The 15,888-nt window shown below is 38.6% G+C and overlaps 1 protein-coding gene across 13 annotated transcripts in view; it reads left to right on the top strand.

Annotated features, from left to right (window-relative positions):
- Nucleotides 1-15,888, top strand: part of VPS41 (VPS41 subunit of HOPS complex) — a 240,507-nt gene that overhangs the window by 207,302 nt on the left and 17,317 nt on the right. The window lies entirely within an intron of this gene.

Here is a 15,888-nt window from a genome sequence, read left to right as displayed (position 1 = left end):
CTCTTTCGATATTTATTAGCAGTCATTTCAACCTCACTATGTCCTTGAGGAACTGTGATCTTCATTTTACAGATGAGAAGACTGAGTTTAACAAGGTTAAATGTATTTCCAGTCTGGGAAACTGATGAACTGGTTTGAATCCAGGTCCTCACTAAATCTCAGACCTGGAGATGGGTAGGATGCAGACCTTTGTTTGAGAGGCTCATAATTTGAATTAATATTTCTGAAAGAGGTAAAAGGCTTTAACACTTGCATTTTGTCACACACACACACACACACACACACACGTAAATTGACTCCAGACATCTCTATGCAAAGTTGTTTTCCCATATTTTCATTTGCTATAATCCTCATGTTTCTTTATCATTTCCCATATTTCTCTTCTTTGAAATCAGAGACAAATAAATTAAGAGGAAATTGTGACTTCTTTCTTACCTGCCCTCTTTTGGGGCCACATGGGTTTCTTTTTGACTCACAGTATATAAACTCTTAATTTCTAAGAGATAGTTTTTAAATTTATAAACCCCTGAAATAAACTTTTAAGATAAAATGGGTATTTTTTTTCTTTCAAATTATTTCAGGTTGGCCTCATCACAGCTTTTATGTGACATAAGTGGCTTTTTTAATCAATTTAGTACATGCACACTTATATGATCATATTTATCATATTGTTTTATCTCTAACATGAGACCTTAGTCTTTCTATCTTTTCCTTCTTGTTTCTCTGCAGTTCCTCATCTTTGATAATAACCCCCACTCCCCCAAGAAAGCAAAGCTTTTTCAAATAGAATCAAATCCTGTAGTACTGTGGCCTAAATGGATTAGAAATTAGATTAAATGGTTTGTCAGTCTAGCTGGTATCATATCGGATTCTTGTAAAACTAGGTAACTATCCATCATTTGCAGTTCTAATGATAGCACTTCAGTATGCACAAGGAAGTGTCAGCAAAAAGGTCAGCATTCAAAGAATCTGTTAAAATAAAAATTTCAGAAACTCAACAATTTTTATGGCATTTTTCCCACGGCAGCTGTTTCTAATGAACCGTGATATCCTTGCTGATGTACAGTTCTTTTATTGCTTTATAAAATATCCAGGAGTCTGCTGTTTTGCTTTTGGTTAGAATTATTATCAATGATGAACCACAGAGAAATAAGAAGGAAAATAGGGAGAATTTAGAGTCTCGTGTTTTCAACAGCTATCTTACAAATATATTCTTTTTAAATTTACAGTAAGATAAGTATGCTTGCAACAAATTGATTGTAGAAGCTACAACTGGTTGTCTTGAAAATGAGGACAAATGTTAAGGTAATGTTAATAAAACAATTTAGAAAAGCGTAGAATTATGGAGGGAAATGTAATATAAAGAAAACATGCCTAGCCCTGGCCGGTTTGGCTCAGCGGTTAGAGCGTCGGCCTGCGGTCCCGAGAGACCCGGGTTCGGTTCCCGCTAAGGGCACGTACCTCGGTTGCAGTTTGTCCCCGGCCCTGGTTGGTCGTGCGGGTGGCAGCCACTCGATGTGTCCCTTTCACATCGATGTTTCTCTCTCTGTTCCTCTCCCTCCCTCCCACTCTACCTGAACAAAAAATAGAAAAATGTCCTCCGGTGAGGATAAAAAAAAAAAAAAGAAAAAAAAAGAAAACATGCCTAATTGCTCCACATTGATCTCATCTTCAGTGGAGGTCTCTTGCTCTTTCATTTGGCTTCTGTTTCTGTGTTTCACCATTTTGGCTATCATTGTGGGCTTTGGAGCCTGTCAAGTTTTCCCTGTGGGTGTTGGTGTTCTGCTGTTTGTGGCTCCCTCTCCTGTGTTTAGATGAGTGAGGGAGGACCCACGTTAAACACAACTGTCAAGTCTTACTTTCCTGGTTAAAGTTGCCAGCCCAGGAAAGTTACTGTTATCCTCTAGCTTTTTGCCTGGAGGCTAGCAGTCGAGGTTACTTGAGTTTTGGGTTGTCAGTTGATTGAAAAACTCCCTCAGGTGCTCAGCACAAGGGGATTTCACGAGGGTGGGGCAGATGCTGGTTGTTAATGAGCTTCAATTAGCACTTCAATGGCCCACAGGGTGGGGTTGGATCTCTGAGGGAGGGGCTGCTGCCTCTCCTCAGGGGTTAATTTCCAATATATATAGAGTGCTCATACAACTCAACAATTGTTAAGGAAGACAAAGAACCCAATTAAAAAATGGGCAGAGGAGCTGAAGAGACACCTCTCCAAACAGGACATACAAATGGCCAAGATGTAAGGAATCAGAGGCGCCGCCGAATAAAACAGAGAAGAGACTGGAGAGCCAATCAGCCGAATAAACAGGGATCAGGCTTTATTGGGTGCACTCCGGGCGGGTTCACAGACTCCGGGGGTCGAGTCCTAGAAGCCGCGCTCAATGTAGGGGCTTGTGTCTTTTATATCTGCCTGTTGTAGCTGGGATTTGTCCCTTAGGGTTTGGCCCTGCAGGGGCTATGCGTGGAGCCTCTGGAATGTGAATCGATAAGAGCAAGATGGGAGTTAATCTACAAGCTCCAGGCAGGCTGTTCAGGGTGGGAGGCAAGGCTGAGCAAGCGAGACAATGGTCGAGCACTTTGCTTGGCGCCAGTCCCCAGGCCATCGGACGCAAGAGACATATGAAGAAATGCTCAACATCACTAATCATCAGAGAGATGCAAATTAAAACAACAATGAGGTATCATCTCACACCTGTCAGAATGGCCGCCATCAACAAATCATCAAACAACAAGTGTTGGCGAGGGTGTGGAGAAAAGGGGACTCTAGTACACTGCTGGTGGGAATGCAGACTGGTGCAGCCGCTGTGGAAAACAATATGGTGTTACCTCAAAAAATTAAAAATTGAACTTCCATTTGACCTAGTGATCTCACTTCTAGGAATATATCCTAAGAAGCCTGAAACACCAATTAGGAAGAATATATGTACCCCCATGTTCATAGCAGCACTATTTACAATAGCTAAGATCTGGAAACAGCCCAAGTGTCCATCAGTAGACGAATGGATAAAAAAGCAGTGGTACATATACACAATGGAGTACTATGCAGCGGTAAGAAAGAAAGATCTCTTGTCCTTTGAGACGACATGGAGGGACCTGGAAAGTATTATCCTAAGTGAAATAAGCCAAGCAGAAAAAGACAAATACCACATGATCTCACTTATATACGGAATAATATAACAGTCTGAGGAATACAGTAGACCCAGAGACATGGAAGTAGGGCACAGACTGACATCCCTCAGAAGAGGGTGTGGGAGGGGTGGGAAGAGATAAACCACAGAACTTATATGCATGTATGCATGACCAATGGACATGGACAACTAAGCCGGGGACGGGGCGGGGGTGGGTTGGGGAGGGGGGTGCCAATGGGGTAAAAAAGGTAAAATATCTAACAAAAAAATTTAAAAATAAATAAATAAAATAAAAAGAAAACAGAAGTGGTAGAGAAGGATGTGGAACGAAGTTTGCCCACTGATTTGAATAACCTTGAAAAAATAATGGAAAGTCCCATAAAGAAAATGAATGTTTGAAAGATAATATTGTACTTGGTTAAGCAATACCTACAAATGGTTTTTGAGATGGGAACTAATGCCTTATGAAGTTAAGGAAAGAAATGTTTAGACAGTGGTTTACTTGGCTTAGTGAAACTCTAATATGAGATATAGATTACAAAGCACAAAGATTAATAATGGTATTTTCTTATTTACCAGGTATAAACATTTTCTAGATGACACAATAAAGGAGTTTCAAACTGATTTAATTTCTGACAGTTATATCAGGCTATCCCGCACAGAGAATAAAACAGGAGGAAATAGGCAAGAAAGATTTTGCTGAGCAGAAAATGACTTGATTTTTGAAAGGCCAGTAGGCATCTTTTGGAAAACAGACTACTTTGTGGGGGAGAGAGATGATAGATCCTTAAAACTTCTAAACTTAACTTTTATAGCCTACAAATGTTCTGAAAACAACACAAAATGTATCTGCAAATTCTGTAAACTCTTCAGAAAAAGATATGGGGAAACAGCCAGCATAACCATAAAAAAAAGAAAGTCCTTGTAGACCTATTTAAAATTTTAACATCGAAAGTCAATAAGGAAAAAAAACTTTATTTCACCAATTGTCAAGGTCATTGATAAAGACTAAGAATTTAAGTATAATAGATTTAAAAGAGAGTAAATATAGATGTAATCTATGTTGATAGATATTTGCTTTGCTTAACATGGTCAAAGCTAAATAAATTAGACATTTTTTTTTTATAAACCAGAGAAGCTTTAGCTTTCTGGATACATGAAAGACTAAACTGAATGTCCCTTTATTGTTAAAATGAATATTAACTAGGATATTAAAAAAGAGTTTATTTTTAATTCATATCTGATCTCAAAAGGGATATGAATAGATACCAGGAAACACTGAGAGCAATTCCAAAGTAGAAAGGGAATGTTGTTGCCATAGCAGTCCTCTGGAGTAACAGTTTCTAGATTATGGGCTTCTTATACTTATGTGGGAGCAGGAGAAATATCCATTGGCCCTCCTAAAGTGAGGAACTAAAATCAAACGCAATGCACAGAGCCTGAGTCTCGAGTCATAGAAAAAAATCTACCCTCTGGCTCTGTAAAGTGACAAGGGAGCTAGCCATCTCCTCAGGGATTAATGGAGGAGAGAAGGTTGAGGAAGAATAGAGGGTCATCCATAAGAAATTGGCGGATCTGGCCCTGGCCAGTTTGGCTCAGCGGTTAGAGCATCCACCTGCGGTCCGGAGAGACCCGGGTTCGGTTCCCGCTAAGGGCATGTACCTCGGTTGCAGTTTGTCCCCGGCCCTGGTTGGTCGTGCGGGTGGCAGCCACTCGATGTGTCCCTTTCACATCGACGTTTCCCTCTCTCTCTCTTCCTCTCTCTCCCTCCCACTCTGTCTGTACAAAAAATGGAAAAGTGTCCTCGAATGAGGATAAAAAAAAAAAAAAAGAAATTGGCGGATCTGAATTTATGCTATTGTGCTTGTGAAATTCTTTTAGAGCTACTGAATGAGCCAAAATGAGCCAAAGTGAAACTGTGGTTCCTCAGCTAGGGCACACAGGACTCTCCACTGATGATGAGTTTACCATAAAAAAAATCACAAACTATATCATGATGAGTTAGAAGATACTATACACAGAAAAATGAAAAATGTTACAACAGTCTTAATATGTCCAATAACTGAAAATACTAAATTAATCTGAAAGGCATTGTTCATAAGTCTATTTAAAATGACATGAAAAAAATGATACCACAATATAAAATGAAACAATCTGGTAGAAAATAGGAATAAATGAAAAATAGGTAGAATTTGTGTATTTGTTCATTTAAATTATCAACACGGTAGACAAGGTAGATAGACACAGCTGAAAAGGAAAATTAAATATCTGGAAGATACATCTGATTATATCATTTAGTATATAGCACAGACTAATTAAGAGATAGAAAATATAAAAGAGTGGTTAACAGAGACATGGATGTTAGAATGAAAGTGTCCTCACCAAAATTCCAAAGGAGAGAATCAAAAGACTATTTTATTAATAGAGGAATCTCTAACAAAGTTGTCTAAGAAAAAGAAAAATGTCAGAAACAAAAAGAAGACTAGAACAACAGAGGCAGACCAGATTTAAAAATTAAGTGAATTGTACAGTTTTTATATCAGTATATTTGAAAACTCCAATAAACAATTTTCTAGGAAATTATAGATAGATAGATGATAGATAGATAGATAGATAGATAGATAGATAGATAGATATAGATAGATATAGTCTTTAAATAAATCAATATTAAAAACATAGCCACAGACAACTTTAGAGATAAGCTTTATCATACTTATAAATATAGGCAACTCAGAATGGAAAAGCTCAGTTCTTCATGGGATGCTAGGTCTGATCTTACCAGTGTCTAGAGGAAAACCCAATCTAGGGCCCTTTTCTTCATTATTATTAATTTTAGTGCTTTATTACCCTGTATCCCTTTTTCTAAAAAAAAATATGTTTTTCCTGAGGGCAATATGAGACAATCATAGCCTATCTCTTTTTTAATACAAATGCAATAATTCTATATGTCATTAAACTGAATCAGAGCATTTATTTAATTATTGTAGGTAGATACATATCATAAATGTTATTAGTTCCCTCTAAAGTAATCATCAGTAAAATTCTAATCATAATTCCAAACGACTTTTTCATGGTCTTAAATTATATCTAAAAAGTAAGAGACAAAGATTATCCAAGAAAAATAAGGGTAGATTTATCAGATATCAAAGCTTAAAATGTGGAAATGTAAAGGTATAACCACTTTGAAACAATACTTGACAGTTACTTAAAAAATTAAGCATAATCCTACTCCATGACCTAGCAATTTCATTCTTAACTATTTACTCAAGAGGTAAAATGCAGGTCCACGAAAGATCTGTACAAGAGTGTTCTTTGCAACTTGGTCCTTAAGAGCCCTACATGGAAACAGCATAAACATCCATCAACAGAAGAATGCACCTCTAGATTACTACCTCTCGGTCACAAAGTAGATGCTCTATCTCCAGGCTTCACATCCACACTCCAGGTAAAAAGATGTGGGAAGCAAAGGGATTTTTCCTATTGAGGCTTTCCTTTTTTTGTGGGAGAGGATGCCTCCCCAGTCTGTTTATCTCATTGACCAGATCTATGTTACATGAGTCCCAACTAGCTGCATATTTAAGTTGGACACACTAAACAAAGTTGGAGTCATGTTTGTAAGGAAGGACGAGTAAAGATAGAGGGCAAGAAAGTGTTAACTATATCCATAATACTTTATTTTCTAAAATAAACAGACCTCAATCAAGTACATGGCAAGGTATTGACAAATTTGTTCACAAGTAGCACATAGTAATGGAGCATAGTGCTCAGAATGTGAATAGCAGTGGTTCAATCCTATTCTGGTCATTAAAAACCTGGATTGACAAAAAAGAGAGTGCATGGATCTTGTGTGTGTGAATACATGAAATTTGCAAGGATAGAAAAAAAACAGAAGGTGAGAGTCCATAGCTGGAAAGATAGCCTGGGTGAGATGACCTCACAAGATGGAAGTAGTCAGAAATCATGACTGTGAAGACTCAGGAATGAGTGAAAACCACCTCCTGAAGCCAGATACTACTGCGTCTGACTTTCACTAATCAGTCTTTTACTAAAGGCATTCATGGCAAATATCAAGAATGAGCTTTTGAGTATAGAATTCGGATCAACAACAGCATATTTTTTATGAGTCACTGATGTAGTTGCTAATGGGAATCCATAATCAATATAATGCTTTGTCATATGTCTGATACTGAAAACAACACCTATATAATGCTACATTTTTCTTGTACAGTGTTACACCACCTTTGGTTGCCTTCAGATTACAGATGTTATAAAATAAATGATTCTTTCTTACAGGTGATTGTTTTTATACACCTGCTTGGCATCATGTAAATGAAGTTAGAAGGTTTTCATGTTTTTCTGATTTGAAGCCTTGGGTGGAAAGTAACATACTAAATGTATTTGTGTATTTTCCCTTCTCTTGGCTGTGTGCCTCTGAATAATGAAGTTTTTCCTAGAAAATATGTTATGCAGGCAGATGAAGTACCTACTTAGAAAACTGTAATCCTGGTGAAGAAATGGTTCCTTCTTAGTTTGCATTTTTGTCTTTTTTTTTTGTTTTACATTTGCAGACACTATGGCTTCTGTCTAGACTGCCAGGTCTGCCCTTCTATAGTATTCATGCCACAGACCTAAATCACCCACTGCAGGTCAGAGCTAGCTCTTTTTGAAACAGTTTACCAAAGGTACTATGATTGACACTATTGTTCCTAAATTTTTATTTTGATATTTGAGGCTGAGAAGCTTTATATTGTTTGCTTATAAATTTTCTTAAAGTTTACTGACATGACTATTTCTTAGATCTTTCTTACTGTATTTGTTTTGTTTTTTTTTCCTGTATGCTTTCATGTCGAGCTTTTAATGTCTTTTTTTAAATGAATCAGAAAAGTTCAATTTCTGGTAGCATTTTAAAAAATACAACTTCATAGAAACAGTGCCTCAGTTAATGTAGAAATAGTACTACCATTAGTTATTTCCTGCTCACCAGTCTAGAAATGGCAGATATAAAACTTTAATCTTGATATCAGGATTTGTTTTCTTGAATATTAGCTTTCATGTAATTAGGGGAAAAACCCTCTGGCTGCATTCACCCAAAGCCAATGCTCTTTGGAATTTGAAAGAGGCACCTACTATTGCAAATGACTGGGAATGGAGGACCAAGTTGGTCACTCCCTACTTCCCTTTCCTGGTGGCCTAAAAACATAAGAAAGCAAAATGCTGAGACACAGAGTGGACCACATTGAGGCGGCAATGTCATCACTATGTGGATTTCCATGGCAGCTACGTGGAAAGTGCACAGAAGCACATTGAGAAGCCATAGGCACCACACCAGACCTTCTCAGGCCTCAGGCCTTGAATATCTCCCTCTTTGAAAAGCAGTGAGTTTTGGTAAAACTGTCTTCTGGTAAGCACACTTTAAACAGCTTTTCTTGATTTCTAATAAAATACCTAAGACAACCCAGGAAAGGGTGGAAGCTCACACTGTGGCTAGCAGAATGGGTTTGAAAGGTAAGGTGCTTTGCTTCTCACCTGCCTAAAAGCAGGTGGGCAGTTTGGTCTTCTCAGCTCTGAAACAAAGTTGGTTATCAATCAAAACGAGCATTTTAACTGTGCTGTCTACATCCTGACTTTGGAGGCTGCTGAAGTGTTAACTCTAATTCTCCAGGCAGAGAGAGGGGAAATAAATAAGCCTATGAATAATAGGGAAAATGCATAAAGAAACAAAAAGTGCAGTACTAGAATGAAGAAGAAGAAAATGATTCTTGTGACAGAATATTTAATATTTAATTTTTCAGTTGCCAGCCCTTTCAGAATCACCAAATTTGAGGATTAATGTAGTCAGTTACATTTACACACCATATTAATTGTTAAATGGTTTGGATCTGATTTGAAAGGAACATAAGTTAGTTTGTAACCTGGAGGGGGTTTAGGACAGAGATCACTCTGTTTAGTTTATTGTTCCATGTCTTCTGCCTTATATATAATATTCAGTGCAATAGACAGATTTATGAAATAAATGATTTTGGAATAGCTGATTTTCCATCCTGGGCAAAGATCTGGGGATTGGAATGACCAGGTCATGTAGGGGCCAAACTCTGCCAGAGAGAGTCTGTATTAGGACGACCTATAAGACAGCAGGAGGGTAGTTAATAGAGGGCCTTCTGTGCCAGACTTTGGAATTGGTATTTGATTTTACAAGCACTACAGGAACCATTGTATGTTCATAAGAAATCGTACAGAGCCCAGGCGCATTTGGCTCAGCGGTTAGAGCATGGCCCTGCAGTTCAGAGAGACCCAGGTTTGGTTCCTGCTAAGGGTACGTACCTCGGTTGCAGTTTGTCCCCACCTCCGGTTGGGGTCGTGTGGGTGGCAGCTAGTCGATGTGTCTCTCTCGAATCAATATTTCTCTCTCTCTTCCTCCCACTCTCCCTCTCACTCTATCTGAAAATGAATGCAAAAGTGTCCTCCGGTGAGGATAAAAAAAAAGAAAGAAAGAAAACTTGCAGAGTCATGACTGAATAGAGGCTGAAAAGGTGGGTCTGGCAGTGGTTTCGAAGGAAGATTGTACTGAGGGCAAGGAGCCAGTGAGGGCCTCTGTGTAGTATTTTAGACAAACCAATTTTCTGAATCTCCAATATGAGGGTCCCCAGCAAATACTTGAGTCTTTTTTTTTTTAATTATTTTTTATTAATTTGTTTTTGTTACAGATGTTTCTCCTATTTCTCCTATTGACACCCTTCTCCCCATCCCCAGCTTTGTTGTCTGTGTCCATTGGTTATGCATACATGCATATAAGTACTGTGGTTCATCTCTTCACCCCTAGATCCCTTCTTCTGGGGTTATAAGCCTATACCCTACCTCTGTGTCTCTGGATCAATTTTGTTCATCAGTCTGTTTAGTTGATTATATTCCACAAATAAGTGAGTCTTTCTCTGATTGACTTATTTCGCTTAGCATAATACTCTCCAGGTCTCTCCATGTCACCTTAAAGGATAAGAGATCTTTCTTTCTTACAGCTGCATAGTATTCCATTGTGTACATGTACTACAGCTTTTTTATCCACTCATCTACTGATGGACACTTGGGTTGTTTTCAGATCTTAGCTATTGTAAATAGTGCTGCTATGAACATAAGGGTATATATTCTTTCTGATTGGTGTTTCAGACTTCTCAGGGTATATTCCTACAAGAGGGATCACTGTGACAAATAGCAGTTCAATTTTTAACTTTCTGAGGTAACACCATAGTGATTTCCATAGTGGCTGCACCAGTCTGCATTCCCACCAGCAGTGTACTAGAGTCCCCTTTTCTCCACACCCTCGTCAACACTTGTTGTTTGATGATTTGTTGATGGCAGACATTCTGACAGGTGTGAGGTGATACTTCATAGTTGTTTTAATTTGCATCTCTCTGATGATTAGTGATGTTAAGCATTTCTTCATATGTCTCCTGGCCATTTGTATGTCCTGTTTGGAGAGGTGTCTATTTAGTTCCTCTGCCCATTTTTTAATTGGGTTCTTTGTCTTCCTTTTGTTGAGTTGTTATTTTTATTTTATTTCTTTATCCTCACCCAAGGACATATTTGATATTTTGTTCAGATAGAGTGGGAGGGGGAGAGAGAGAGAGAAACATCAATGTGAAGGGGACACATCGAGTGGTTTCCACCCACACGACCCAACCAGGGCCGGGGACAAACTGCAACCAAGGTACATGCCCTTAACGGGAACCAAACCCGGGTCTCTCCAGACCGTAGGCCAACGCTCTAACCGCTGAGCCAAAATGGCCAGGGCTATATTTTAGAAATAATCCCTTATCTGATGCATCATTGGCAGTTATGATCTCCCATATGGTGGGTTCCCTTTCCATTTTGATGATTGTTTCTTTTGCTGTGCAGAAGCTTTTTAGTTTGATATAGTCCCATGTGTTCATTTTTCCTGTGTTTCTCTTGCCTTAGGTATGATATCAATGAAAATTCTGCTGTGTGTGCTGTCTGAAATTTTGTTGCCTACATTTTCTTCTAGAATTTTTATGGATTCACTAGTTACATTTAAGTCTTTCATCCATTTTGAGTTTATTCTTGTGTATGGTGTATATTGGTGGTCTAGCTTCATTTTATTGCAAGTAGCTGTCCAATTTTCCCAACACCATTTATTGAAGAGGGTGTCTTGACTATATTGTATTCTCTTGCCACCTTTGTCAAATATTAATTGGGCATGTTGTCTTGGGTCATTTTCTGGGTTCTCTGTTCTATTGATCTATCTGTCTGTTCTTGTGCCAGTACCAGGCTGTTTTGATTACAGTGGCTTTGTAGTATAACCTGATATCTGGTAATGTGATCCCTCCTACTTTGTTTTTTTTTTTTTGTTTTTGTTTTTGTTTTCAAGATTGCTGTGGCTATTTGAGGTCTTTTTTTGGTTCCATATGAACTTTTGGAGTGTTTGTTCTAGTTCTGTGAAATATGTCATTGGTATTTTGATGGAGATTGCATTGAATTTATAGATTGCTTTGGGTAGTATGGACATTTTAATGATGTTAATTCTTCCAATTCATGAACAAGGTATGTGCTTCTGCTTTTTTATATATTCCTCTATTTCTTTTTTCAATGACCTGTAGTTTTCTGCAAATAGATCCTTTGTTTCTTTGGTTAAGTTTATTCCTAGGTGTCTTAATTTTTTTGCTGTGATGGTAAATGGGATTGTCTTTTTAGTTTCTTTTTCTGTGAGTTCATCATTGGTGTTTAAGAATGCTGTTGATTTCTTGACGTTAATTTTGTACCCTGCTACTTTCCCAAATTCTTTATTAACTCTATAGATTTTTCGTGGAGTCTTTGGGGTTTTTTGTGTACAATATCATGTCATCTGCAAATAATGACATTTTTACTTTCTCCTTTTCAATTTGGATCCCTTTTATTTTTTCTTCACATCTAATTGCTGTGGCTAAGACTTCCAGTACTATGTTGAATAAGAGTGGTGAAAGTGGGCATCCCTGTCTTGTTTCCATTTTTAAGGGGAATGATTTTAGATTTTGTCCATTGAGTATGTGTTGGCTGTAGGTGTTTCATAAATTGCTTTTATTTTGTTGTGATATGATCTCTCTATTCCCAGATTGCTGAGCGTTTTTATCAGAAAAGGGTGTTGGATTTTGTCGAGTGCTTTTTTAGCATCTGTTGATATGATCATATGGTTTTTATCTTTCAGTTTGTTTATGTGGTGTATCACATTTATTTATTTGTGAATATTGTACCAACATTGCATCCCTGGGATAAATTCCACTTGGTCATGATGAATAGTTTTTTTGATGTATTGCTGGATCTGATTTGCTAGTATTTTGTTCAGGATTTTGGCATCTGTGTTCATCAGGGATATAGGCCTCTAGGTTTCTTTCTTTGTAGTGCCTTTATCTGGTATTGAAATTAGGATTATGCTGGCCTCATAAAATGAGTTTCGAAGTGTTCCGTCTTTGATATTTTGGAATAGTTTGAGGAAAATGGGTATTAGATCTTTGAATGTTTGGTAAAACTCTCCCATGAAGCCATCTGGGCTTGGGCTTTTTTTTGCTGGGAGTTTCTTAATTATATCTTCAATTTCCTTTGTTGTTACTGGTCTGGTCAAGTTTTCTGTCTCTTCCTTGTGCAGTTTTGGGAGGCTGTGTGTTTCTAGAAATTTGTCCATTTCTCCTAGATTGTACAACTTGTTGGCATATAATTGTTCATAGTGTGTTTCGATGATCCTTTGTATTTCTGTGGTGTCAGTTGTTACTCCTCCTCCTTTGTTTCTGATTTTGTTTATTTGGTTTCTCTCCTTTTGATTCTTCGTGAGTCTGGCTAAAGGTCTATCGATCTTGTTTATCTTTTTAAAGAACCAGCTTTTTGTTTCACTGATCTTTTAAATTATTTTTTTGGTCTCTATGTCGTTTATTTCTGCTCTAACCTTTACTATTTTTTTTCCTCCTACTAGCTCTGGGTTATTCTTTTTGTTTACCTACTATTTCTTTAAGTTGTAGGGTTCGAAAGTCAGTTAGGAATTTTTTTTATTTCTTGAGGTAGGCCTGTAGTGCTATGAACTTTTCTCTCAGGACTGCTTTTGCTATGTCCCATAGATTTTGTGTTGTGTGTTCGTTTTCATTGGTTTCCAGGAAGTTTTTCATTTCTTCCTTACCTCATTAGTAAAGTATTTGTTGTTTAATAACATGCTATTTAGCCTCCATGTGTTTGAACATTTTCATTTGTTTTTATTATAATTGAGTTCTAGTTTTATCCCACTGTAATCTGAGAAGATGCTTGATATGATTTCGGTCTTCTTGAATTTGTAGAGACTTGCTTTGTGTCCTAACATGTGGTCTATCTTTGAGAATGTCCCATGTGTACTTGAGAAGAATGTGTATTCTGCAACTTTGGAGTGAAATGTTCTGTAAATAGCAGTGAAGTCTAACTGATCTAGTTCATCTTGTAAGGACTTATTATCCTTGTTAATATTTTGTCTAGAAGATCTATCCAGTGGTGTCAGTGGCATGTTAAATTCACCCACTACTATTGAACAATATTGATCTCTCCCGTGAAGTACTCCAGAAGTTTTTTAATATATTTTGGTGCTCCCATGTTTGGTGCATATATGTTTACTAGGGTTACATCTTCTTGTTGGATTGATCCTTTTAATATTGTGTGGTGACCTTCTCTGTCTCTTATTATGGCCCTCGTTTTGAAGTCTATCTTGTTAGATATGAGTATTGCTACACCAGCTTTTTTTTCATTTTCATTTGCTTGGAAAAACTTATTCCATCCCTTCACTTTCATCCTGTGTGAGTCTTTTGTTGTGAGGGGGGTCTCTTGTAGACAGCATATGTATGAGTCATGTTTTCTTATCCAGTCAGCTACCCTGTGTCTTTGGATTGGTGCATTTAAGTTATTTACATTATGTTAATTATTGATAGGTAGTTATTAATTGCCATTTTAATTTTATGACTGTGTTCCCCTCCCCCCCCCCCCCCGCCCCCTCTCTCTCTCCCATCTCTCGTTTCTTCTTATTCTTCCAACAGTCCCTTCGGCATTTCTTGCAGTGCTGGTTTGATGGTGGTAAATTCCTTTAGCTTTTCTTAAATCTGTGAAGCTCTTTATTTCTCCTTCAATTTTGAATCATAGCCTTGCTGGATAGAGTAGTCTTGGATTCAGACTCTTGCCTTGCATTACTTTGTATACTGCATGCCACTGGCCTGCAGCATTTCTATTGAGAAATCAGCTGACAGTCTAATGGGAGCTCCCTCGTAGGTAACTTGCTGTCTTTCTCTTGCTTCCTTTAAGATTCTATCTTTGTCTTTAATGTTTGCCATTTTTATTATGATACGTCTAGCTGTGGGTCTTCTAGGGTTCATCTTGCTTGGGACTCTCTGTGTTTCCTGGACTTGTGTGACTTTTTCCTTTACCAATTAGGGAAATTTTCTGTCATTATTTCTTCAAACAGGTTCTTTCTTCCTTTCTCTGTTTCTTCTCCTTCCAGTACCCCTATAATGCGAATGTTATTACATTTTGTATTGTCCCACAGCTTCCTTAAACTCTCCTCCTGCCTTTTAAACTTTTTTCCATTTGCTGCTCTATTTGGGTGTTTTTCTCTACCTTATCTTCTAAGTCGCTGATTCAGTTATCAGCTGCTTCTCATCTACTATTGAACCCTTCTAAGGCATTTTTCGTAACATCTATGTCTTTCTTTATTTCTTCTCGATTTTTATGCATTGCTTCTACCTCTTTATGCGTAGCTTCTACCTCTTTTTTTAAGTTGAAGTAGTTCTCAGTGAGCTCTTCATAATTCTTATTAAGTTGTTTGTAGTTCTCACCAAATTGTTTGAGCACCCTTAAAATCATTGCTTTGAATTCTTTGTCTGACAAGTTGCTTTCTTCCATTTCCTGTAGTTCTTGTCCCAGTGATTCCTCTTTTTTTTTTTCCCTTCGGGTGTTGTTTTTTTGTCTCCCCATCTTAGCCATCTGGTAGCTTTATACCTGGTGAGGGATGTTTGGATATGTAGTCAGCTCACTGTATATCAAATAAGGCTACTGTGCCTCTCAGACTATTCTGTTGCATGTCGCCTCTTGCCTGCTGTGGGTCCTGAAGGATTGTCTCCTGGGGGCTGGTATTGGTGTGTCCTGGTAGGTGCTGCTGCTGGATAGCGTGGACCCCTCTGAAGCTCTGTTCCCCACTGGTCGCTGGTGCCACCTATGTTTGTATTGCTCAAGCCCTGCTGGAGCAGCACTCGCTTCGTGCACCTTGGATGGCTGGGTCACACAGGTTTATCTGGCACCTCGGCTTCACTCTACTCTTGTGGGCCCCTGGGTCACACAGGCTCCTATTGATCCCTAGTTTCCCACCACTCTTGTGGGCCACTAGGTCACACAGGTCCCTGTAGCACCCTGGCTCCACACCGCTCTTGTGGGCCGCTGGTCACACGGGTCCCTCTAGATCCCCAGCTCCGCACTGCTCTTGTGGGCAGTAGTGTTGCAAAGGCCCCGATGGAGCCCCAGATCCTGGTGCTGGTGGCTGGGGAGTGCTACTGCCCTGTGGGGCTCAGCTCCTGCTCAGCCTTGCTGTAGTTTTGGGGGATTGTTCTCTGCTGCTGGTCTATGCTTCTGTGGTCTGGGGATGGATGTCTGCTCCCCAGCCTTTGTTGCTGGGGGTATATCTCAACTCTGATCAGGCTGCTACTGTTGGTGATGGTGCTGGGCTCCAGGCCACTCAGCGTTCGCAGTTTGTGCAACCAGCACTTTGACAGCTCCACTA

The sequence above is a fragment of the Molossus molossus genome, unplaced genomic scaffold (genome assembly GCF_014108415.1).
Source record: "Molossus molossus isolate mMolMol1 unplaced genomic scaffold, mMolMol1.p scaffold_m16_p_7, whole genome shotgun sequence".
In the NCBI taxonomy this organism is placed as follows: domain Eukaryota; kingdom Metazoa; phylum Chordata; class Mammalia; order Chiroptera; family Molossidae; genus Molossus; species Molossus molossus.
Note: the sequence above shows the minus strand (reverse complement) of the source record. Positions and strands in the feature narration are given on the sequence as shown.